General features: G+C 41.8%; 1 protein-coding gene across 1 annotated transcript in view; it reads left to right on the top strand.

Annotated features, from left to right (window-relative positions):
- CTDP1 (CTD phosphatase subunit 1) overlaps nt 1-24,693 on the top strand; it is a 1,764,689-nt gene that overhangs the window by 1,034,894 nt on the left and 705,102 nt on the right. The gene's annotated exons all lie outside the window — the stretch shown is intronic.

Below are 24,693 nucleotides of genomic sequence, written 5' to 3'. Positions count from 1 at the left end.
TATAATTCTGAGCGAGACAAAGGCTCTATAAAATGAAAGATCGTTGGCAGACATGTCCAGATCTTTGTCCAAAAAGCATAAACATATTTAAAATTAATATGTAACGCCACAGATGTCTACAAATCCACATATCATTTCACCACAACTGCCCTGCCTGATTGTATGCACTTGTTTTTTTGTTTAATAATTTTTATTAGGTGAATTCATCAACAGGTAATATAAACATATGAGGTACAAATGAAAGATTGTTGGCAGACATGTCCACATCTTTGTCCAAAAAGCCTAAACATATTTACAGCTTCTACAGTGATCCATATAGGAGCGTTCTCAATATGAGTTTCAAAGCATTTGAAAGTAGTTCATTGTTTTAGGACAAAGGCATTATGATGTAATTGAAAGTTGGGAAATGTAACTCCACCTAAAAGCTTAGGGAGTCTTAGTTTGTTGATGGCAATTCTCAGTGTTTTATATGATTCCATAAGAATTTAAGAAGTAGGGATTCAAGTTTTTTTAATTTGGTGTGAATTGCTACGGGGATCATAGAGTAGAAGTTAATGGGGCTGATCATCATTTTTATGGAATCAAGACTACCCCACCAAGATGAGAAAAGAGGAGACCAACCAAGACCATTTTAGTTACTTTTTCTGTTACGAGCTTAGTGTTGAGGGTAATAGTAGTGTGAATATCTTTAGGAATATGAAGTCCCGAGTATTTAATATGCAAAGGTTGCCAAGGCCTACTGAATAATGTAGGATTGGCTGGGTTGCAAGCGTTGGTGAGAGGCATAACCTCAGATTTATCAAGATTTAACTTGTATCCTGAAACAATAGAGAAATTATTTATGGTAGTTATTAAATGCTGGATGGAGGAGGCAGGATTTGAAAGGTAGAGTAGGATGTCATCCGCATAAGCAGATAGTTTTATTTCTATTTTATTAATGGAGATACCTTTGATGTTGAGGTTAGTTCCGATACTCTGCAAAAGGGGTTTCTAATGCAAGATAAAATAATAAGGGACAGAGGGGGCAGCCTTGGCACGTACCTCTTTCTATTGGGAAAGAAGGGAAAAGGGAATTATTAATGAGAATTTGCGTGGTAGGAGAGGAGTATAAGACTTGAATCAGATAAAAAAAATTAGAGAATCCGTGCCATTTTAAGGAATGGAACACAAAGGTCCACGATACGCATCAAAAGCTTTTTTAGCATATAGGGCCAAAAAGGTTAAGGGGTCATTAGAGTTCTGAGAGAGAGACAAGGTATTGAACAAACTTCTAGTGTTCGATGAAGCTCAGCGATCTTTGATAAAACCAGATTGGTCAATGTGTATACTTTTAGGAAGATTTTTTTCTAATCTTTTAGCCAGAAGTTTAGCATATATTTTATATTCGGAGTTGATAAGCGAGATAGGTCTGTAGTTTTTTTCTTTTAAAAAAAAAACATGTTTTACTTACAAGAGAAGGTACAGGGCAACAGGAGTACATCTTACATGATACAGTTAAGCATACTTGGTACTGACAGTAGTGAATAATATGCAGGACGCGAGATAGAGATACTTCACAGGGTTACATATGTTGAACATGACTTGGGTTGGGTACATCAGGGACCAATATCTGGTTGTTTTGTTGCCTTTATATCAAATGAAGACTACCTTCCAAGTGAAACATTATTTTCCCTTTATTCAGTTCCTATGGAGGGCAGATGTTCTTAAAAATCCCACAGGTTCCTGGTTGGTGCCATAACTTTCATACCATGGACCAATGGTGCGTGTAAGTGGGTATAATTAAAAGTTGATAAATGGACCAGTTGTTCAAAGAATTCTCCTATATCCTAAAGCATGAAGTGCTCTGCACTTTTTTCTAAACTCCAAACGCAGAGTGATCAAATATCATGGTCTTTCCGCTTGTTCTGTGGAGAGATCAGACTGTAGTCTGGCTTAGAGCTTTGCAATTTCTAATCCAACTTCTAGCCAGACACAGTATAAAAGCGAGCCGACCGGTTTCAGTGGTATCTAGGCATTTGCACCACTTTCATCAGGGCTAATACAGCTGGTATAGAGTGATCTGCTGTTTTCAAGATTTAAATGCAGCATAGCATGGCTGTTTTTCTCGAGGACCCACCTGTAAATGACACAAAGCGGGGAGGGGGAGAGACATAATAAGCTCCAATTAGGAAAGTTTATCGAAATTAGATACATCTTATATGAGCCGTCGGGGCACTGACGTCTCTTACCCTCATAACGGTATTTCCCCTTTAACTGGCGGTCCTTCTTCCAGACTCTGTACCTTCAGTCTTCCCACAGCGTCTGTTTGTGATCCGCTGCATGCATCGTAACCTTAGTAAGAAAAAAACAAACATGGTTCTTTAGTTTAGGTTACCAATTATGTGACAACATGTGTATCACAAATCTTGTAACAATTAAAATTCATGTTCAAAACAGAACATGTACTAGCTAGGTGGTTGATACACACGGGCAACTGATAATGAGTGTACCCCCATAATGCGTAGACATTAGTGGTGTTAGCAATATCACCATACACATGTGTTTTGGAGTCTTTGTTGTGAGTGAGATAGTAACGGTCTTAAGCGGGAGCCGTGCAACCCATTTGCTGGTCTCTGCATCTAAAGTTTGTAATGACGCAACTAACCTTTGAGATACGTCTCCTTTTTACGGTCCATTACAGTGTAATTCCAGGCTGGCGGTGTTCCGGTAGGTTTCCCGGTAGGTTCTGGAGAGCAATACGCGGAAGGTTGTTAAATGCAGCCCTTACTTTGTATCACGTAGCTTGATGTCACATGAGAGAGGTAGTGCTCGACATGGGCGAAGGACTGCGAGCGTTTTCCACACATTCATGGTCATTGTAGTATACGCTCCATGGCATATTTCGGGAAGCGAGAGTATGCAATGAAACTAAACTAAAAAATGTGTATATCTACATTAAATACAGCCCTTACATTGTCTTCCGTGGTTTTGATTTCACGTGAAAGAAGCTAGATGTCGTGTGAAAGAGGCGGGTGCTTCAACATAGACAGAGGACTAAGAGTGTTTGCCACGCAATCGTGGTCATCGTGTACGCTCCATGAAAGGTTTTGTATACGTTAAAAGTAAATATGAAATAGTATATCTATCAATATCAGTTCTCTGCATGTGATCCTGGCCGTATCAATGCCCCAGACGTTTCAAAGATGAGAGCAGAGTTCTACCATAGTTATCACATTTTCTGAAGGGCCTGTACATGGTGATAGATAAATTGGCATAAATTTCCATAGATAATATTGGACAATCACAAAAATGCTTAAATGTCAGGCAAAATAGCAAATTGTAGTGTTTCGGAGGGCAGATGAATTGGAATAGAGTTGCTGGTGGTACGTAAGTGGTACTGTGTTGTATGAGTGTATATAGACCATCAGAAGGAAAAGACGAGAACAGCAATGGTTATTTAGGCTGAAGACAGATGTCAACAGTCTCAATGAACCCACATCATGGCAGACTGGCAACATTGTAACAACTATTGACACAATATCCAGGCTATTCCTAAGTCTACTATCTGATTGCTTTCATAGCTCCCCTTTTCCCCTGTACCTTGCTCCCTTCTCCTTCTGAATTTGGAATTGCACTAATGTATACTATACTCAACAACAGTAATTTTTATGCATAGTGATTCACCCCTTGGTTCTAATATTGAGGGGCTGTAGCCTCCGAGCGCCATAGATGGTCTATATAAACTCATACAACACAGTACCACTTATGAGCACTAATGTCTCTTACACCTCAACTGTTACAGCTGACGTCCTACGATATTGACGGCTCTGAGAAATTGTACTATCTAGAACTGTTTGTCAGCGATCCTATTTCAATACATCTGCCCTCCTAAACACTACAATTTATTGGTTAACAAACAGGAAAGTTAGAAATTGCAACAAAATAGCAGTGATGATTTAATGAGATTAAAGCGGCATTGTGGTAAGTCTATTTGGTATGCTACCAAAGGCGAAATCAAACTCAACTTAAAGTTTCCTTCACAGTTCTACTGAACCTGGTATATGATATTTTGTCTCAATTGCTGACCTACCTCAGAAATTGTAGGGCTTAGCTTGCAGATTGCCAGAGATTTAAGAACGTGTAGACTCTGCAAGAACATGTGTATGGAGACTTTGTTTCACATGGTCATAGATTGTCTGGCGTTGCTGGTAGATGGGAAAAATTGCTTTGCATCTTTTGTGACCTCTACGCCTGCGGTTATATCACAGAGTCTGTGGCAAAGACTAATGAACAGAACACAGGTCTTTTATATTGACCTTAGTAAGGTTCTCGATCATAATATTCAATGAACGGAAGGCGAGTGTACAAGAGCATATGCTTTTAGACAGTATTTTTAGCAATAATGTGAGGAGATGTTTTTCCAGTGTGTTTTTATTGAGGATGTACATTTTTGTACTTTTAGTAGGATTTTTTTATGATCATGAAATGATCTGTATTGAATGAGGTTTGATAATTAATGTATAGACGGAATGTTTTTTGTGAATGGTATGATTTATACTTAAAACAAAAAGAAAACCAAATATTCAGAAAACATTTTGTTTTCTATTCAGTAGGTTTGAAATATTTGCAGAAACTAATTGAAATTGCAAAGTGGAATGCCACATGCCTGTTTAATCATAGTGTAAAGAGAATATCCAGGTGTCTAGATTTTCATGCCCCCTGACAGGAGATTACATTTCTTAAGGGGGCATTGGATTTGAGGGTAGTATGTGCAGTTGAAAGTATGGTAAGCATTAAATGTGGCATCAGGTAAGCTGGAAAAAGCTTGTAATAACATAGCATAGTAGGTTAGCTCTCATTATTGGTTCTTTAATGGATTGACAGTCTGAGTACTCTCCTTAGCCTGTTTGGGAATTCTCTGTAATGTTTCAATAGCAGCTTCTACAAAAAATGTGACACCCTAGTACAGACTAAGTCTAACCATCTCATTCTGTTCCTTTTGCCCCTTAGACAATAGTGAAGGCAGGCCAGAAGCTCCATCTTGAAAGTCATCTTGTGATTTTTACCATGTGTCGTGCTCAAGGAAGATAAAATGGTTCACTAAATATGAACTACTCTTTTTGTGAAGATTTCTTTATCACGTTAAACTGAAAACGGTTACCAAACGAGACTTGAATTTGCTTTGGTACTTTTACGGGCACATGGAAATCCCTGGATAGCTGATGCTGGGTTCATTTTCAGTTTGAATTTGCTTTATCTTCACATAAAATGGATCCCAAAAACAAAAGAAGTCGCTTTTTAGAACATATGGCTATTGAGTCCTAAAAAAATGTTTTCTGGAGACACACATGAGGTGTGTATTGTCTGTCGTCATTCTTATCATATTGTGGAGGATTGCCAAATCTGTGCAATTTTCAATAGTAGAAGCTTAAGGGGTGGGCAGAGATGCCTGGCATGTTAATGGAGGATACTTAACTTGCACCAGGGGATAGGAGTGAAATGCTTGTGATTCTTGGTCATAAAAAAAGTAACCAGTAGAAGGTTTCAGTAACTTGACCGGTTTGGAGAAAAAACAAGCGCTAAATGCTTTCCGAAGCCCCACCTGTGAGTCAAACCTATTACATTGGAGTACAGCTAGGACAGAGATGGGATCTGAGGAAGGACACACAGCATGTGGGATTTGGTATGTTACCCGCCTATTGACTGCTTATGGCCATGCTAAACCCTATGGCCACTTACACCCAATGTCAACCCCTTCCCGCCCAAATCACATCCTCAGAGGATCTCTTTGAGCTCGCTTTCTCAAGCAGTAATATCAAACTTTGACCAAAACTGTGGGCTTTACCAATGCTTATCAATCTCTTTTATTGTTGCTTTTATGAAACGTTTTGTATCTTCAACTTGGTGTCGAAGCTTTTGCTTATTCTTCATCTGGAAACTCGAAATGCACCAAATAAACATAGATTGAACACAAATACTTGCATGTGTGAATTTCCCTTGAAAACAATGTTCCTTTTCTGTGAAAAACACACTTTGCAATCCTACTCGCATCCTCATATTCAGTCACGTAGCAATACTTTGTCCCCATAGTTTTTCCCATTACAGTTGCAAGAAGAAACACACGTTTTGCTATTAAAACATTTTATGTTGTGGGCCTCGCATTGCTTGTCTGTTTTGATTGGCTTGACACATACTAATGTCCTGGTCCTAATCATGTACATCCAAAAGGAAGGTCTTTAAAAGGCACAATGGCTGGAACCCTGGACAGATTGGGAGAAAGAACACACATCTTCTAGTGAGCAGTGATTGTCATGGGAGCATTGGGTTACTTAGATTGCACATTCCCGTTGGAGGGCATTAAGCCCATACAGATCGGAGTCTGTATTTCCTCTCCCCATGGAATTCTTTTACTGCATTTCTTGCCAATGTCCTCACTCTGATCCTGCTAATCGTATTACATTGTCCGGATGCCCTCGTTAAGGAAAGAAGTTAGTAATGCGCTTCGTCTCATCAGCTTGCTTGCTATCAGCCTTCTACGTTTGAATTGTACCGAAATGCTTCTTTTGAAGACCAGTGAATGTTTGTCTTTACCTGAAGTCTAGCATGATTTTGACTTCCTGTGGAAAATATGCTGCGCTTGTTGAATTATCATAGTTAACCCCACACGGGATCATGTCCTGCAGCACCCTTATAAGGCTTTTGATTACATAAAATGCATTGCTATATTCATTAATATGACAAAGTATGGATTTAGAGTTTCTAGAAGGTCTGCCCAATTGCTGCGGTTTGCACTGATGGCTAAACCAGTGTTTTTTTTAAAACACAAACTTTTTGCACAATTCGAAAATACAGCGGTACCATCAAGCTAAATGGATTTCAGTTGACGAAAATACAATTGTAGCAGCCAACTTCATCTTCAATATTATTAACATGCACATACAAATGTCTTACAATAGGTAAGAACCCCAGTGTTTTGCACAAAGAGCACAGTAGCAAAATAACGCACAACACGGAACTATAGTTTACTACAACCGACGTATACACATTCATAATAGGTTATTAGGTATTGCAAGATGAAGGAATCTCGTGTTCCTTTTCGTACCTTTTTCCTTATTGAAATTGGAACTAAGTGGGTCTGACAGCTGCTGAAATGTGCATTTGGTAGAACCTGTTACTCATAGACTTCCCTTTAGAAATTGAATTCTATCACAATAGATGAGATGCAAGGCAGTTTACACAGCGCCACTCTCTCCATAGACAATTCAATATGGCCAACCTCCTCTGCTATTCATCTCCCAACTGATGGCCACATTATAGGGCAAGTAATGGCACGGGTGGGAATTGAGGTAACTCCAAAAATGTTTGCCAATGAAATGTGAATTGGTACAAATCAAACTGCCCCCTACTGCAAAACCACCACTACCACCTGCTGGCACCCTTGACAATTCAGCATATTTCCGGAGGTTTTTGGGCTGTCTGTGCTGTGGCACTCACTACCTTGGACATCTCTTCGGCAGACATTGTGTGCCTTGTTTCCTGCACCTTCTGCCTCCCCTCTGTTGGTTTCCTACTTCCTCAAGAGCAAAGGACAGGCCAGTCTGTGCAAAGAATAATGCTCTGTAATTCTCATGCTCCTACAGGTTGAGCGCCATCACAGACTCAGACCAGCCCTCCAGCGCTTGCATTTCAAATGCAAGCTACCCCTGATAGACAGCGTTTGCTATAACCACAAAAGTGAGGGGTGGAAGGTTTTGAATTAATCTGAACCACTGGCATTGCTCTGGGCAACCTTACACACCACTATTATTTAGCCATCTGCGCCATTGCAAAAGGAATCCAGCCATGTGCAAATCAGTCAGGTACTGCCACCAATGGTAGCAGCCCAGCCCGAACTGCAAGCCCAGGTCCCCTCTGCACGGAAACACAAGCAACCCCAGACATGTTTCGCATTGTTAGGCCTCCTCAGTGAGGTGCTGCTTGGTTCCCTATGGCTCAGCGAGCAAGGGACCCTCATCTGGGCACACCCTCTCTTACACAGTGAGACAAACTATAACCACAAAAGTGATGGGTGGACGGTTTTGAGTTTTGAGGTGTCTGGAGGGTTGCCCAGAGTAATGGCAGAGATTAATTTTAAACCTGCCAGTCCATCACCTCTTTTGTTTTGCTTTAGTAACTCAGTGTGTGACGGGCATGCCCAGATGTCGGTGCCGTACCTGCTGAGCCTAGAGACTCAAGCTACTCCTCACTGATGCGGCCCAATAAGGCCGAAACATGTTTGGGGATGTATGTGGTCTTGGTCAGAAGGGATGTGACCAAGTATTTTGGGCAGGACTGCCCCTTTTGCGGTGGGACCAAGCCTGCTTTGCATATGGTTTTCCCTTTTTGTAATGGCTTGGCAAGCAAAGAACAGTGGTTTGGAGGGTTGCCAAGATCAATGCCAGAAGTTAAGATTAATTCTAAACCTTCCTCTTTTGTTTTGCTCCAGTCTTTTGCTGCCATGCGCCATTTGGGGGAATGCTGACATAACATAAAGTGCTTGCATAGCAACAACCTTGCAAACCTAAATACGGACTTTTGAACCCTCGCGCTACAATTCATTCTAGTTACCTTCAAATGTTGGCTGATTAAACCAGCGTTGCAAAAAAGAAAACATTTATTGTCTATCCACAATGACTCCACCAGTCACATCCATAGGAAAGGCTGGAATGGTCCAAGTGGAATAATGCATTATTTATGCGCTCCCGATTAAAGGGCATGATAACATTTTACCAATGTGTACATAAAACCAAAGTGGAAAGGGAATTTTAGTTCGATGTTATTTCTTCTGTGGAGGAACAGATGGGGCTTTTAAATCAAGCGTTTGAGAGATTTCCAAGGAGTCCTTTGAGTTCAAGTTATCTCTCAATGTACTCGACATAAGAATTTAATCAAACTCCAGAAAAGATTGAAATGTTTCTTGTAAAGGTTCAGGCGCACACACTCCCAGCAGATAATGTGATGTGCGTGTGACCCCATTATTCTCACTGAGCTGTTCTTGCAGCGAGAATATGCTGCAGAGGGCATCTGTGCAGCACATTACATGCTTCTTGCAAGTTTGAGGCAAAACAAGACTTTCATAAATTTTAAAAACTTCGTGAAGTTCCCAAAGATAGTTCAAACTACATCTTAGAAACTGCAAAATTTTCCACTTTCAAGTTTCTTTTAAAGAACTTGTCAAAATTAGACGTTTAAACGTTCATGTATTTCCCCACTGTGGAACTTTAATGTGTGAGTAGCTGAAGATGGTCTTTTATTCCAAATGTGCAATTAACCTTATTTAACATGTTTGCTTTTACTCTGTTACACCAGGAATTTGCTAAATAATCTAAGCTCATGGTGCGTCATGAAATAAGCACCACAGGTGGACCTATCCAAAGAGATTAGTTTATATGCTCCTATGTACTGTAGCATTAAAAACGTGACAGATTCCCATTTGATCGAAAATACCTCTATTGGCCTAAAGAATCTTGAAGTGGTAAAAGAAGAGGTCAACCATGGCAAAAACAAAACTCAATTTCTGCCAGCCACCACAGCTACTCCCTTTTAAGCAATCTGACAAATGGCTGCTCAACAGCTAAATCTGTTTATCTGGTGACCTCCCTCGAGCAGGGTGATGTCACACTACGGCAATCATTCCTTGGGGTCTGGCAGAGTCTGAGGAGTGACCAGTAACTCTTTGCTTTCTACTGCTGTGGGAGTGACTTTTGCTTTTGCTTAAAACCTGCCTCTCCCCGCGGAGCGGGCGCGGAGTCTGGCAGAGTCTGAGGAGTCCGAGGAAGTCCGAGGAAAACCGGGACTTTTCCCTGGGCTTCTGCACACTGCGATCACTCCCGCTCCAGCTACAGCTACTATGCGAACCAACGCACACACGGCTCTGATGAAAGGGAAGATTGTGAGTGACGCTATAAAGACTCGAGCCCAAAGGAAGCGTGTACGCGAGTCAGCGTACCTTGACTCCGAACACTCATGGACCTCGGCGGAATCTCCGGTGACATATTGTACACCTACTCTTGCTGTTGCTGCTGTCCCTAACAGTGTGCAATCCAAGAATGAACGCGAGTGTCCGATGCAGCTAATATCGACATATACACACAACGACAACGACAACGATGATGAAACAGTAAGTGTTTGTGTGGCAACTACTTCATGTGTGGACTCGGTCTTTCCCTCTCACTTCCGGCTAGTAGGAGAAGTGGTAGAGGGGTTGGGAGTCGAGAGAGTGGCCGAGGTAACTCCTGCACAGTTCACCATCGCCATCGCTTCTACTCAGCCCAGTCCATTTAAAAGGGCCGCTCCCCATGCCTTTTCAACTCACTCCCCGTGTCCAAGTAAACATGACGGGCCGCCTGACAAGTGTGCCAGTGCCCAGGAAACACAAGATACTCTGACGGACACGTCCAATTCGGCCCTCACACTCGGACCTTCTGACTTTCCAGCCAGTACTTCATCACACGACAGTACCCCAATGCGAGATGATCCCGCCGTCATGCAAACGCCTCCTTGTCAATTTAATAGTGAGAGGTTTGGTGCCCAGGTGCTCCAAATAACCACTGGTGACTGCGATGCAGCAGGTGTCTTAACACAGAAACAACCAACTAATGATTCTGCACGCCTACGATTCTATAGTGCTCACGAGAAGTTGCTACCCTCCCCGGCGTCGCCACTAAATACGCTGCACGAAGGTACTCCTACTGATACAGTGTTCACATTCAACGAAGTGACTAAACTGACCTCAAACCCGGTTTTACAATCCTTTACCCGTGACTTCTGTGATTCCCTTCCAAATGCTCAGGGAGAGACGACGCCGACTCTGCAAGAAAAAGATCTAACCAACCGCAGAAACTCCTTGGAAGTTGTTAATAAGCTCTTGATGGACCTCAAGCACCTGAATAAAAGTAGATCAAATATTCGGGCCACAAAACACCCCTCGCCGGCTGATATAGCCCCAACGAGAGCTCCGACTAATGTCGTGCCTAGTGTGTTCCCATCGGAGCTGTTGGCCAAAAGCTCCCCCATGAGCCCTCCTACGACCAACCAGATCGAGAGCAGAAGCGGACGCTTGAGTCTCTCACCAAGCATCTTATGCTCACAGAAGAATTCTGTCACAACCAACTTGAACGAAAGCAGAAGTGGCCGTGCGAGTCTCTTATCGAGCATTCTATGCTCACAAAAGAAAACTGCTTCTGCGAAAGGGGCTGACCTCATCATATTGCAAAATGGCGCATCGCTCAACCTCCATCAACGGATGCATGGACCCTCAAGCGTGAGCTACCAAACTGAAGACAAGACAGATTCATCTTCATCTTCATCGGACTCATCTATAATGGAGCGCCCCTTTCCCAAGATTAGACGCCTCCCAGTGGGCAAAAGGCGATCTAAAGGCCATATAATGGACAGCACCGGCAATGCATGCCATACACCAAATATGCAAGAGCTTCAAACTCTCATAATGTCATCAACCACAATTGCTTTGGCTCCTTTCCTAAAAATGTATGAACACATAAACGACACTATGAAAGACTTACTAGCTTCAATTAGTGGTCTAAATGCGAAGATTGCTAACCTGGATAACTCTCAAACGACTCTAATGGATACATCCTTACATACCAATAAACAGGTGGAAACGGCATTCAATGCTCTAATAGACAGTAACAAAAACGCACTATTAGACAGAAAATTATTGGCAGAAGTGGCTAAACAGGCATTACACCTCTTTCAACAAAAAGCAGATAATCTTAACCATAACGAAGCTTGTGAAGACAAAAATGTACAGACCTCTCGAACTCCAAATAACCATGCAGTATTCTCACCACGTCGGATACCAATAGCCACGTGTGCCCAGATTGCAGAAGCTACCACTTTTGAGTGCGACAGATGTGTAGACACGGTAGCTTGGACTGAAAAGGTTACACTCGAAGATGATCAGGAGCAATCGCTGTTGATACTTAATCCATGTGCTACAGGCCCGCAAACGGTTGAGCTAGCCTCCGCTGCTACTGATCTGACTACACTCGCGCTGACCAACTCCCAGGCCATCTGCCCGGAAACTCAGGATGCAGAGAACTCGGCCCTCCACGACACTCAAGCGGCTGCTGGTTCAAATCTAATTCTTGGCCATGCTCCTGCTAAAGAGGTGTTGGTTGACACACCAAAATCTGGAAATGATGCTGCCGCTGCAGTCTTCGACATATTTAAACATCCTACAAGAGGGCCCAGCACCGGCCTGAAGACTGGAACCAACAGAGGCAACGAACACAAAAAACCAAAAAACATCTCAATGAAAAAAAAGAATCGAGGTAATGATTCTAGGAAATTCTTGCGTAATTTAAAAACTCTGAACGTAATTGTCAACAAAACAACTTCAAAGGAGAAACAAGATGTGTATGCATCTCAACCAAACGACATTGACACCGAGCTAGATCCGGTCACTGAACCTATAATTGATTTATGTTGCATATCGGAGGAGCTGTTAAATTTGTCGGTACATGACGAACAAGTAGCCGACATAGCGGATGGGTCCGCGGAGAACAACCTGTTGTCAGTTACCCCCTTGGATGTCTCTAGACAAAGAGATAACGCCGATGTTTTCTCGAATGTTGTCTGCCCTACAATAAATAATCGGCCCGATATTGGACTAAATCTGGCTGACAATAACTCCTCTCCGTCAAAAGTGCCGGCTCGAAAAACCCCCAGAATCATATCCATATGCGCAGCAACTGGGCCAATCATCACCTCTGTAGAAGATATGAACTTCTGTTCTAAATCCTTCATGACGCTCGAGGAGAAACGACGTAAGACTTGCGGCCAGCTTAATAAGGGCCTTTCCAAAATGAAAGATACAGAAACTCAAGCTTCTCCTATCCTCTGTATCAATCCACAACTACCCAAAGCCCTCAAGACTGATCGGTTAGGCCCGAAAGTACACGACCCGACCCAAACTAAATCACTGTATTTCAAGGACCTAAAGGTGCCGCAAGAAAATCCTACATTAAAAAAGCACACAACAAACGAACATTATAAGAGTAAACATTGGAAGAATGAGTCTTCTTATCAACACGTACTCTTGGAACGGATCGATTCGGATGATGACTTGATACTGAATCGACACAATGTGCTATGGCTATGTCATCTGATCCCAAGCCTACGGGCAATTGAATCAAGCGACCTGAAAATTGTAGAATTCTTCGAGGAAACTAAAAATGACGCAGTTATTCTACACGTTCAGTCAAAAATTAAAGCTGACACTCTGCTCCAAGCTGGACCTGCGTTAATGTCGCTAGGGTTTGATATCTCACTAGCTCCAATAAGGGCCTCAACAGAGACCCTAAATGAAGCTGCAAACCAGATGGAAGCTGGTAGGGACGATAAAACCCTTCCAAAGTGTCCAAGTGAACGGGTTATTGCGGCTCTCCAGTCAAGACCCGATTCCCTGACACAGAAACCTTGGAAGCCTATGAAAGAGCTATTTAGCCAAAACAACATCAAGATTACAATCCAAGGAGTCAGCCAAACACATCGAACTGAAGACCGGCCAGTGTCTGAAGCATCATCCATGACGCAAGGGAACGATTGGGCCTGGGTTGCTGAAACCCTAAACAACACCACGTCTTGTTAACGCCAGGCCCCCAAGAATCATAACATCAAAAAAAATCTCAACTTGGGCTCCTGGAACACAAGAGGGTTCACTCACCTGTTTAACACCACCTGGGCCCATGATTTGGACATTATCTGCCTACAAGAGACATGGCTCTGTGAAAAACCCATCTTGGAGGGTTTTGAAATTGCCCATACACCGGCGCTCAAACAGAATAGAGGGAGACCGATGGCAGGTCTACTTGTAGCTGCCAGGATCAACTCAGGTCTTCGGATTCTAAATTCAACAAGCATCTCCCCATATATTCAGGCGACTACGGTTGGAGTGGGAAGCACATCCGCTGGAGCTACAACTAAGATCTGCATTTTCAATCTCTACTGGAACCACGCAGTGAGCGGAACCACAAACTTCATAGATGAAGTCACGAAGTCCTTGGACGAGTATATGGAAGCTGGCCCCGCAAATGAGTTGATAGTCTGCGGGGATCTTAATATTGACTGCTTTGATCACTCGAATGAATCAGGCTGCAAGAAGACTGTAAAGAACTCAGAATTCCTTCCGGCAACCCAATGGTGTCTGGAAATGAAGCTACGTGACCTGATGATGCTGAATGGTCAAACGATGGGAGATATCCCAGCTGCTCCTACTTGGCGCCGAGGCGACCTTAACTCAACCTTGGACTACATATTTGTATCCAGTAGGATCCACATGAGAACGACTAGTCTGTCTGTCCAAACAATGCAGTACAGCGATCATGACATGGTGGTCTTGACATTCATGGAAACAGTCGAAAATCCCCGAGATCAGTGGGCCTTTCCTATTAGAACAGGAACCGGTAGGATCCGTTTAAACCTAGACTGTAATGAGACAAGCAAGATCCTCATGGGCCTTCAGACCTCTGATGTCACGGAATATGATCACCTCTTAACTCAATACCGTGAAAACAGGATCCACATGGGTAACAGTCTGTTCCAATCAATGCACAAATTTGACCTTGAGGTGCAAAAACGGAAACGACTCCTACGCTGGCAGATAAGATCGGCCCGCAAACAAACCCCCAGCGCTGCCAACGGAAATGTCAAAAAATTCAAACAACGCTATAAGAACTGGCTTAAGTCCCACAAAGGTATTATGCTGCAGAATGATGCAGAGCTAATGTTAGCAAAAATGAAGAGCTCAAACACCGCTGAATACTGGAGACTGATAAATGACAATCTTGCTCCTCAACATGCTCTCCAAGCTAACTTGGTCGCTGAGGCCGAATGGGTCTCCTTCTATGCAAACTTCTACTGTAACAACAATGAGGTTGCTGCTTGGAGACCACCTGCACTGCCACATTGGGACATGGATTTCGACCATGACGATATACTGAGAGTCATTAAGAACTTGAACAACTCAAGAGCCCCTGGCCCTGATGGCCTAACGAATTTTACACTTAAGCTCCAACCTGAACTATGGACCTCCTTCTGCGAGTTGTTGTTTAAAAGGATTGTCAATAACTGTAAGACTCCCAAGTCCTGGAAATCGGCAGTGATTATACCGATTTTCAAAAAAGGCGATCGCCACAATCCGAAGAACTACAGACCAATTGCTCTACTCGATGTATTGGGCAAAGTTTATGCTACTCTGCTTCAACAAAAACTGACGGAATGGTTAACAAGCTACAACCAGATGGACCCTAGACAAACTGGTTTTGTCAAAGGTTTGGGCTGTGGTATCAACCTCCTAACACTAAACTTATTGAAAATGGAAGCCATAAGATCTAATTCCAAGATTTATCTCGCCTTTGTGGACTTGTCCCAGGCATTTGACACCATTAATAGAGAACTGCTTTGGTCTAAACTGACTAAATGGAATTGCCCTGCAAGTTTGCTAGCCGCTATCCATGATCTTCATACGGACACGAACATCAGAGTTCGCCTGGATCAAAAGGGCAACCTCTCTTCATCAATTGACACCTTTCGAGGTGTCAAGCAAGGATGCCCACTTGCGGCAATCCTTTTCAACCTGTTCATATCCGACATTAAGAACGTTTTCTGTGGTCTGCGTACTTTCCCGCCAAAACTCCACGGCTCACACGTGGACTATTTAGTCTACGCAGATGACATCATACTGATAGACTTAACCCCTATAGGTCTACAGCGGAAATTGACAGCCGTGGAGAAATATCTAACAGAGAACGGGCTTGTTATCAACAGAGGGAAATGCGAAGTTATGGTCCTTGAAAGACTCCATGGATCCAATATGCTTCGGCAGAAACTTAATTGGTACGTGAACAAAGAACCCATTGGGCGTGTGCTTAACACAAGATACCTAGGCATGCAGATAAGTGCTAGCATAAACGATGCACCCTGGGTTGATTCAGCTAAGAAAAAATGCCGTCAACTCGCATGCCAAGCAGTCCTAATCAACAAAAAGTTTGGTAAATTTAGTTTAAGACCAACGTTAACTTTCTTCCAGCAGAAGGTGGCACCGTCTCTGACATACGCTGGCGAAAATGCCTTTGGGTGTGGTTCTGAGGTGTGGAACTCCCTAGAAAACATCTTCTGGTCCAGGGTCCTCCATCTTCCCAAGGGCACCGCCACAGTGTGCATTAGATATGAGCTTGGATACATATCTTTGCAAGCGAGAGTCGCCTGGAACCTCCTAAGCATCTTCAGGAAACTAAACATGAAGAGCACACTGCCCCAGATGGATATTTTACACAACTTCCAGTATGCCAAGGACCATACAATCGTATTCCAATGGCACAAGCTATGCCTTGACGTGCTCAACACGTACGACATCACGATGCAACTGCTTCTTGAAAATCCAGATGCAGCAAAACTAAAGATCTGGAGAAATGACTGGATCCAGACCTGTGACAAACGAGCCAAATCAAGGTCTATGCTCGAAGCGCCGGCAGAGGCAAGGGCATATGGATGTGTACCCCTGTATGTGGCCCGTTTTCCCGACCAATGGGCTCGGGCCCTTTATCTCCATTTTAGACTGAATGTCATGACAACTAAAGAACGCCTGTGTTACTGGTCACAATCTTCGGACGTGGACTTGACCTGTCGTTTTTGTGCCTCCCCAAAAGAAACTCTGAAACATCTAATCCTAACGTGCCCTATGTTTGAGTCCAAAAGAGTCAACATCTTTAGTCCAATAACAATGAACTTTCAGTGCCTCACCCGAGATGATTGGTGGAGAGCCATGTTCGATGGATCAAACAGAGCAATGCTATATGCATTGGTCTCCTTTCTCCGTATTATAAAAGATCATCTACATGATGTCTCGGTGGACATGATCGTTGGGTCGCTGCGATGCATACCCGTGCTCACGTTAGGGGAAACAGATGGGGAGATGAGGGCTGGCACTGATTAGAGATGAATGTTAAGGCTTGGCTTATGTATATTCTTTGTTTTTTAAAGGGTTAAAACAAAACCCAATAAAAATAAATAAATAAAAAAAAAAAAATTGGCATTGCTGGTTATAGGCGACCAACAACGGAGCGCTCTTCGCTACCCTGCAGTGCCTACTTCTGTCACCTGGGGTGTGCCAGATCGACATAACCCAGCTTTGATGGAGGTGTCTTGCTGATTAGAGCAATGCTTTTCAGGAGACCGATACAGCCGCTCCTGTGCTGGTCAATCGTGCTATCAAGTACAACATTCGAAACCCATTTTGTCCTATTTAAATGAGAATTTAGCTACAGAAGGGAACCTATCCAACAGGATAATCCAATTATACCTTGCAGCACATCTGCCATTGCATAGATAATTTCCACTGACAGCGTTTGGAATGTTCAATGATATGTTTGCCTGGGTAGGGTTTAGCATTGGGCTCAGTCTCCGTCAGTGGTTTGACTGGGGTTAGCGAAAGAGAGGTAGGTATTTTTCAGCTTGCTTGCCACCCTAAACATATGCCAACATTGCCAGTTAGGAGCATGCATACATTCTGAGAAACCAAACTGCTGCTGGCTCCTGGATTAGCTTGAAGAGTTTATATAGGGCTTTGTGTACATTATGAAATGTGTGTGTAAGCATGCATGGGTGTTTACATTTTAAGAAACACTCTATATTATGTTGTTTTAGCAGATCTTGTGTGTATGCTGCATTGCTTAAGTGATCTGTAGATTTCCCCCCTCTATCCTTAGGTGTATTATATGCGTAGGCTTGTTCTTGTGTGCTTTAAAATGTTTATATTTTTATTGACTCTTAAGTCTGATCATCTCTGTGGGTGTTATGATGTTCTTGAGGGGACAAAACATGAAGGTGTGTGACAGTAGAGAAAGTTGTCAATTATGGCTTCCTATATAGTCACTAGCAAGTGTTAGGTACAGAGGTTTGCATACAGGCTGTGAAGATTTGCTTTGTATACTTGGTGGGGTCATACTCTATAGCCGAGCATGTTATTGGACTGGGGTGTTCTGGATAATGTCAGAAAGCTCTGTTTGCCAGTGGTGAAGAGATTCTGATATTCAGGGCAATCCTGATGTGTGGATTCATTTAGTCCAACTTGGGGCAGCTGTGGTGGATTGCTTTGGGCTGTGAAAGTCCAATGTGTGTAGGTGTCTGACAGTGATGTGTAGATTGATGTACTACACTGTGTGTAGGGTCAGATATAGTCTCACAAACAAGGTATTTTGTACTCTTTCCCTGGTGGGTGGTTTAAGACGTGTAATTGGATGCCTTTATCTATATATAGGTATATATATATATATATATCACCAAGAACGTTATGGTGGTTTTAAAAAGGTTTGAAAAAAACCCTCTGCTGAAATGTGAAAGGAGGAAAGTCCATTTAAGACAGACAATTTCCTGGAGAAAAAGGTTTGCATTTGGGTTAATTTGCATACCCACAATGCCTTCCTTTTGTGGCTCAGAACTGGAGGTTCACGTCCAGCAATGGCTACTAGGTAGCATTGTGGAATGTGTGACACTTCTCAAATAGACTTTCCTACTATAAGAACGTAGGAAATGTTTAACAATGAATCCAATATGCGTGACCGATTACTCAATTCTTTTTTTCGGGCAATGCTACCAAGACATGGGCAGAAATGTTGCAGTTGCTGGTCATCTCCTATATATTTTTTTTTTAAAAAATGTAAGAGAAATATTTTGCTTCTTTTGTATTTAGAATCTTGTTTTCAATATGTTATTTTCAATAGCTATTTATAGATCTGGGTGATCGAAATTACGCAAGATTCCATCCAAAAGAGGTTAATGAAAATGTTTATCTTGTGATTAACGACAAAAATGCTACCTTTGTTATTGTGGTTGAGGAATGGGTTGGTAATGAGGACCCTTGGGACACTTTGTTTAATTCCAATGGTCTGTTGCAACTATTCCCCAGAAGTTGGGATTTTGGTGATCATCCATATACCTGGTGTGCCAGGAATTGTAGATCATCGATTGATTGTCTTTGTTCGATTTGCAATGTGTAAACAGATGGGTAAATTGCAGATAATTTCGACTACTGAAAGTGATGATGTGGTTAAGAGTCACTATTGACCTGTTAAAATTGAAAATGAAGATTGCGGGTGCAGTAAGGGTTAACTTGTCTGGTAATCGGATTTACTGGTCTGTAAAGAAATATGGAATGGTATACTGCTTTCTTTGGTTCGTTTTGTCCCAACTGGGTAGCCAAGGAAACCGTGTTGTCTGAACTGTTTGAATGGATGTCAGAGAATGCTAAAAACTATTCAAAAACAGAGAAAGTCCCCTAGAGTTAATGCAACATACAAGAAAAATATTATGACCCAGTGATGCGGAAGAGAAATGAAAATGTATTGGTGCTGTGAAAAAAACAAAGCAACTAACTGGTGTGGAAGCCCTTAGGTGAAAGAAAACAATATCTAAATTAAAGACCAACTATAAGAATTTCATCTAAAGATATTAAGCATCCTTGGGTACTATGCAATGGTTTATCATGTAAAACGTTCTTTGCTATGATGGTTGGGAATTCTAGAACTTCTATAAATCTCCCATAACCTGTGATTCAAGAATAGGACCCGAAGTTAATCCCATCTCTGAAAGAAATTGGAGTAAACATATAAATGGCCTGTATTATAAAGGTAATATTGTCAATACGATTCGAAAAGTCTACAGAAGAAGTGAGGTAAGGGACACGTTAGATATTGAGATTGAGGCGGTGGAAAGGATTATTCGTAACTTGAAGCCATCCAGAACTCAAGGCCCAGATGGGATCCCTAATCTAATTTACAAACATAAACCAGAATATTGTGTGATTATTTTATCCCACCTTTTAGTGAATATCTTAAATACTGGTGTTATCCCGCTGAGCTAGAAAGCTTCTATCTTGATTCTGGTGTTCAAAAAAGGGGTTATAGATAATCCTGAAAATTATCATCTCCTGGCAATGACAGATGCATGCTCGAAGACATTTTCTCAGATACTATTAGGGGAAATTAAATCTTGGATTAAAAACCCCAGCCTTTTACTGAAATTCCAAAATGGTTTTAGCCAGGGGATGGGCTCCTTATCTAACCTATGGTCCTTCTGTTGCGTCAATGTATGACGAGGGAAGATGACGCTCTCTATATATGCTTCATAGACTATAAGAATGCCTTTGACAGGGTCGATAGGGGGAGATTGTGGGCAAAGCTCCGCGAGTGGAAGTTGAATCCAACTATCCTACACTGTATCCATATGAATCCTATCTCTAATACTTTGAGTGCAAAGGCTCTTGAATACTATGTGAAACGGAAGGTGGAGCGTAGATTTATTGCTGTATTAAATCTGGTTAGAAAAAATATGGGAAGTTCCATTGAGGCCCTGCTAAAGTTACATAAAACATGCATTATTCCTTGCTTAACATATGGGCTGGAGGTCTTAACAAATGATCCTGGGTCAGGAAACTGGAAGGAAAATTGTGGATAAGAGCCCTAGGGCTGCCGGGAAATACCCCTATTGAGGCAATAAACTGTGAATTGGGATTAATATCTCTTGAAACACAACTAAAAATAAAGATGGAAATTTTCTTTCTTCGTACGATTATAAAGACGCCTCATTTGCCACGTCTCATAAGTTGTTGTCAAAGGATCTTACCAATAGCCCCATGGGGGAATGGGTGAGAGATGTACATTTCGGAGGAAATGGGTTTCGAGCCTTCATCTGACGAACCCATTCGGGTTAGTGAAATGAAACGGAAAAAGAAGGCTGAGACCTTGGATAGAAATACTAATGTTTATCACTTGGGCAAATTCAGAAGAGATCAGCTTTATGTGAAGGAGGGTGTACCCGTGAATGTCCCCTGTGACTATCTTACTAGGTTATTTGATGTAAGGGTGAGTAGGTTTATAATTAACCTTAGGCTAGAACTGCTCCCCACATTATCCCTGACTGGTGCTTGGGTGGGGACTACATATGCGCAGAGATACTGTAGGCTATGTAAAGTAGCGGCTGAACCTCCTAGGCTAGTGGAAACCTATTAAAAAAAAGACTTTGCTGGCCTGAGATATGAAATAGAGCATTTTACTTTTGATTGTTTATGGGCCTCTCTGTGCTATGGTAGATCAACCACGCTAAACTTTATGCTTTACCAAATGTGGATACAAAGCCAGGAGATGCTGTAATTGCTCCAGATACTTGGGGGTGAACTGCATTATGCTAAGGTATTTTTTAATACTGAATTGTATAAAATAATTTTTAGTGGGTCTAGGAACAACTTTTTTTCCCTTCCATTAAGGGTTTTATGGAACGATTATTGTATTAGAAGGATTTCTGTATGTATCAGTATTTGAAATTGTTATGGGGTTTCTTTATAACCCATTTTTATAATTGTCTATGTTATAAAATTATTTTTCCTCTAATTTTTACTATTTTGATACACTGTGTTAAAAGGTTTATTTAACCAATAAAACGCACAGAAAAAAAGATTCAATAAAAGGCATAAGGAATTGGTTCATTAGAGATGTATGAAACATAAAATATGCAATTATTTCACGATTAAATTTGCAAGCCAATAGTTTATCGGTTCTCACTGAGTACAATTTAGCCTCTACAGTGGTAATCAAAGCAATCCTTGACATAAAAAGCACCCGTGGGAGCCCCTGAAAGTCCCGCTTTGCTGCGGTCCGCTCTACAGCCAGCTGTGGATTTTTCCGCTGTGATCCTGTACTCTGCATAAATCAAGCACTTCAAGTTCCACAAGGTGAAGGATTATTTCAAAGGAGCTCAAAGACTGATATTGACTTGACACAGTTACTTATATTTCTCCTTTTACTCGGTTTAGGCACTGCACATTACAGCTTGTAGGCGTGTCTATATAACTGTGCTCGCGCACGTGCACCAGTGGAAGCCCCTGAAAGTCCTGCTTTGCCGCGGCGTCGCAAGCTGAGCAGGCCCCCCTTCTTTCAACTTCTTGGCGAATTTAATGAGGTGGGGTGTTTCGTGCATTCCATACAAAAGTGTGCTTGTGCTTTTGCTGAAACTGTGTTGCACTGTAAATTGTGTGTCTTTATATCAGACTGCCTTATTAATTCTAATGTAACGAAATTTGTATACTTTGCGGACAGGGATGCTGCCTTTTAAATTGTGAAAATCCAAATGTAAATGACAAGCTAAAATCATCCCATGTGTATCTACACCTCGACAAGTAGTTATTTTGCCAAAACCTTGCTCTAAAACAAAAAAAGCAAGTTATTCATCGCGTAACAAGCTTGGCTAAAAAAAATGCTGCTTCCTGTCAGCCCTCTTCTAAACCGGCCATTAAGATCAAGGCCGGGCATTGTACTACCATGAATGTTTCTTTATCTGATAGTACAGTACTGAGAAGTGACTCTATGGCTCCTATGATCGAAGCGTCTCAGCATCATAGCATGGTGATCCCAACAATCTCTGACGTAGCAGTCATTGACCTTCCCTCTCCAGGGTCTAATTTCACGATTCAAGAAACACTTGAAAATGTGTCCTTTTCATCTAAGCTGTTCACCAGCGTTGATTTCACACTATCTAATATAACCTCCTCTTTCCTGGCTCCCACTCCTCGGAAGTACATTTCATTAGAAAAGCGTCTTACTCCCCAAAATATTCCGAAAGTGGTCGAATTGACCTTGGAAGCCATGAATCTTACTTTGCAAACTATCACCCAATAGTTTAACACATTAAACACAAAATTGGATGTTCAAAGTACTCAGTTAATGTCTGTGTTGGCGTGGCAGGCAAAACAAGAACTGCATTGGGCGCAAAAGGAAACACATGACTGAGCCCACTCCGATTGTGACTGTATTAGTAGATAGATGTCTATCTCCTATAAAAGTGTCAAATGTAGTAGCTGTCTTCATCTATTGCAACAAATACTTCCTTTACAAGTTGGCCAAAATGCCCCTTGGATAAATCGTGTTGCATCTTAAATTCGGGGTCGCAAAGGACACCCATCACTGTGGAAAACTGGCATACCTTGCTCCCTGCCTTATATCAGGCAAATCATTACCGAACATATACCTGATAATGAAATTTGTGCTGCTGTTCCTCCTAGTAAGCCTATTTCTTCAGCTCAGGAGCCGTACACAATATTCTGTAAAAAACAAAAACCTTTTCCTTCTAGACAAAAAACATTACCCACAGGTGAGAAAAAATCCAAAAACATCAAAACAAATGAGATGGGCACTACAGCTGGTTCAAAGCAATTTATAAAAATGCTTACTCTTCCATCTAAGAACGGCAAGATGGCCTCCTCGGCGGTAACAAAAAAAATATATTCAATTAAATCAACTGCGTAAACTAAAAATAGCAAACCCAAATAATACCTCTCCTTTCTATACCTTACTAGGTCAGGCTAGTCAGCCTGGTACAAGCGGTTCAAAATGATGAAAAAATTTCAATCCACGCCAGAAGCCCAAAATTCCAAAACTTCAATCCCTGTTGAGAGCAGGTAGCAGAAAAAATACTTCTGCTGTACCAGTTGGAATGCAAAAAAAGCAGAGCCCAGTACCTTCTCTTGACTTAAATAAAACTACTATATCCGCTGACAAACAATCAGCTCTAGTAGCCAGGAGACAAGAGATTAGAAAAGAAGTTGATGCTTATATGAGAAGATTTCCTTCCCTTCCGATACTACAAGCACCATCTCTCTGCCCTGTTGTTGCCACTGATGGAACAAACGTGCTTCCTGCATCCAAAGCAATGGTTACATTCTCCTGCAATAAAAGCCCTGCAGTTGAGTCTATACCATTCCTTCCATCTTCTCATGATGCTGAAATAGCTAAATTTCTACAATCACTGCGCCCCCTTCAAAACAAGATTATACTTCCCTCTGCTCCAAATGTTCAAAAACAAAAATCAACTTGTAAAACAACCTACTAAAATCAAATTGCGAAATGAACATGCGATAGCATTAATACTTGGATGTCGCCCGCCCCCTTATCCGCAATATCTTCTTAACCGGCGTAGCATTTTAGAACTGTTCTCAGATATTCCATTATTGGAAGATATTGGCACGGCAGACATAGAACAAGTAGACTTTTTTAATGATTCCACTGTGAGTACGGCTTGCTTATGGCTTAGTTCTCGAGTTGTCAGAAATCTCATCTGGGAGGCTAAAGATCAGCGACTCGCGATGGGGTTTCTAGTTCTGCTGCGTCCGACAAACTCCAATAATGAACAGTCACAGACAGGCCTGTCGATTGAAGCCGTTCCAAAAGAACCTGGTAAAAGTCCAGTAGTTGTCACTTCCAAATGCTGCTGTAATTGTGATTCCAGAAGTTAACTAGCGTGCAAAATTGGTGCAGAACGCCTTATATCCCTTGTTTCTTCGAATACCCGGGGTTTTCATCACTTACTCAATAATAAGAATGAAACATTGAACAACTTCTATGTGATTTTATTACAGGAAACTTGGTTGACTAGTGAACCCTCTTGGGACAACCATGCGCTTCACTTTTCTCCAGCTTTGCAGGGAGATAAAGGCCGTCGCATGGCCGGTCTTTTGACTGGATCTAAACTGAGTTGCAAAATTAGTATAATTTTTACTCATTCTCCAAATCCTTATGTCCAACTTATTGTTATTTCAATTGATGCAATTTTGTACACAATGGTTAATTTATATTGAAATCCCAAAGGCATTGATGATCGGAG

Source organism: Ambystoma mexicanum, chromosome 5q (genome assembly GCF_040938575.1).
Source record: "Ambystoma mexicanum isolate Mex_15411 chromosome 5q, UKY_AmexF1_1, whole genome shotgun sequence".
NCBI classification, from domain to species: Eukaryota; Metazoa; Chordata; class Amphibia; order Caudata; family Ambystomatidae; genus Ambystoma; species Ambystoma mexicanum.
This window is presented reverse-complemented; position numbering and strand designations above follow the sequence as displayed.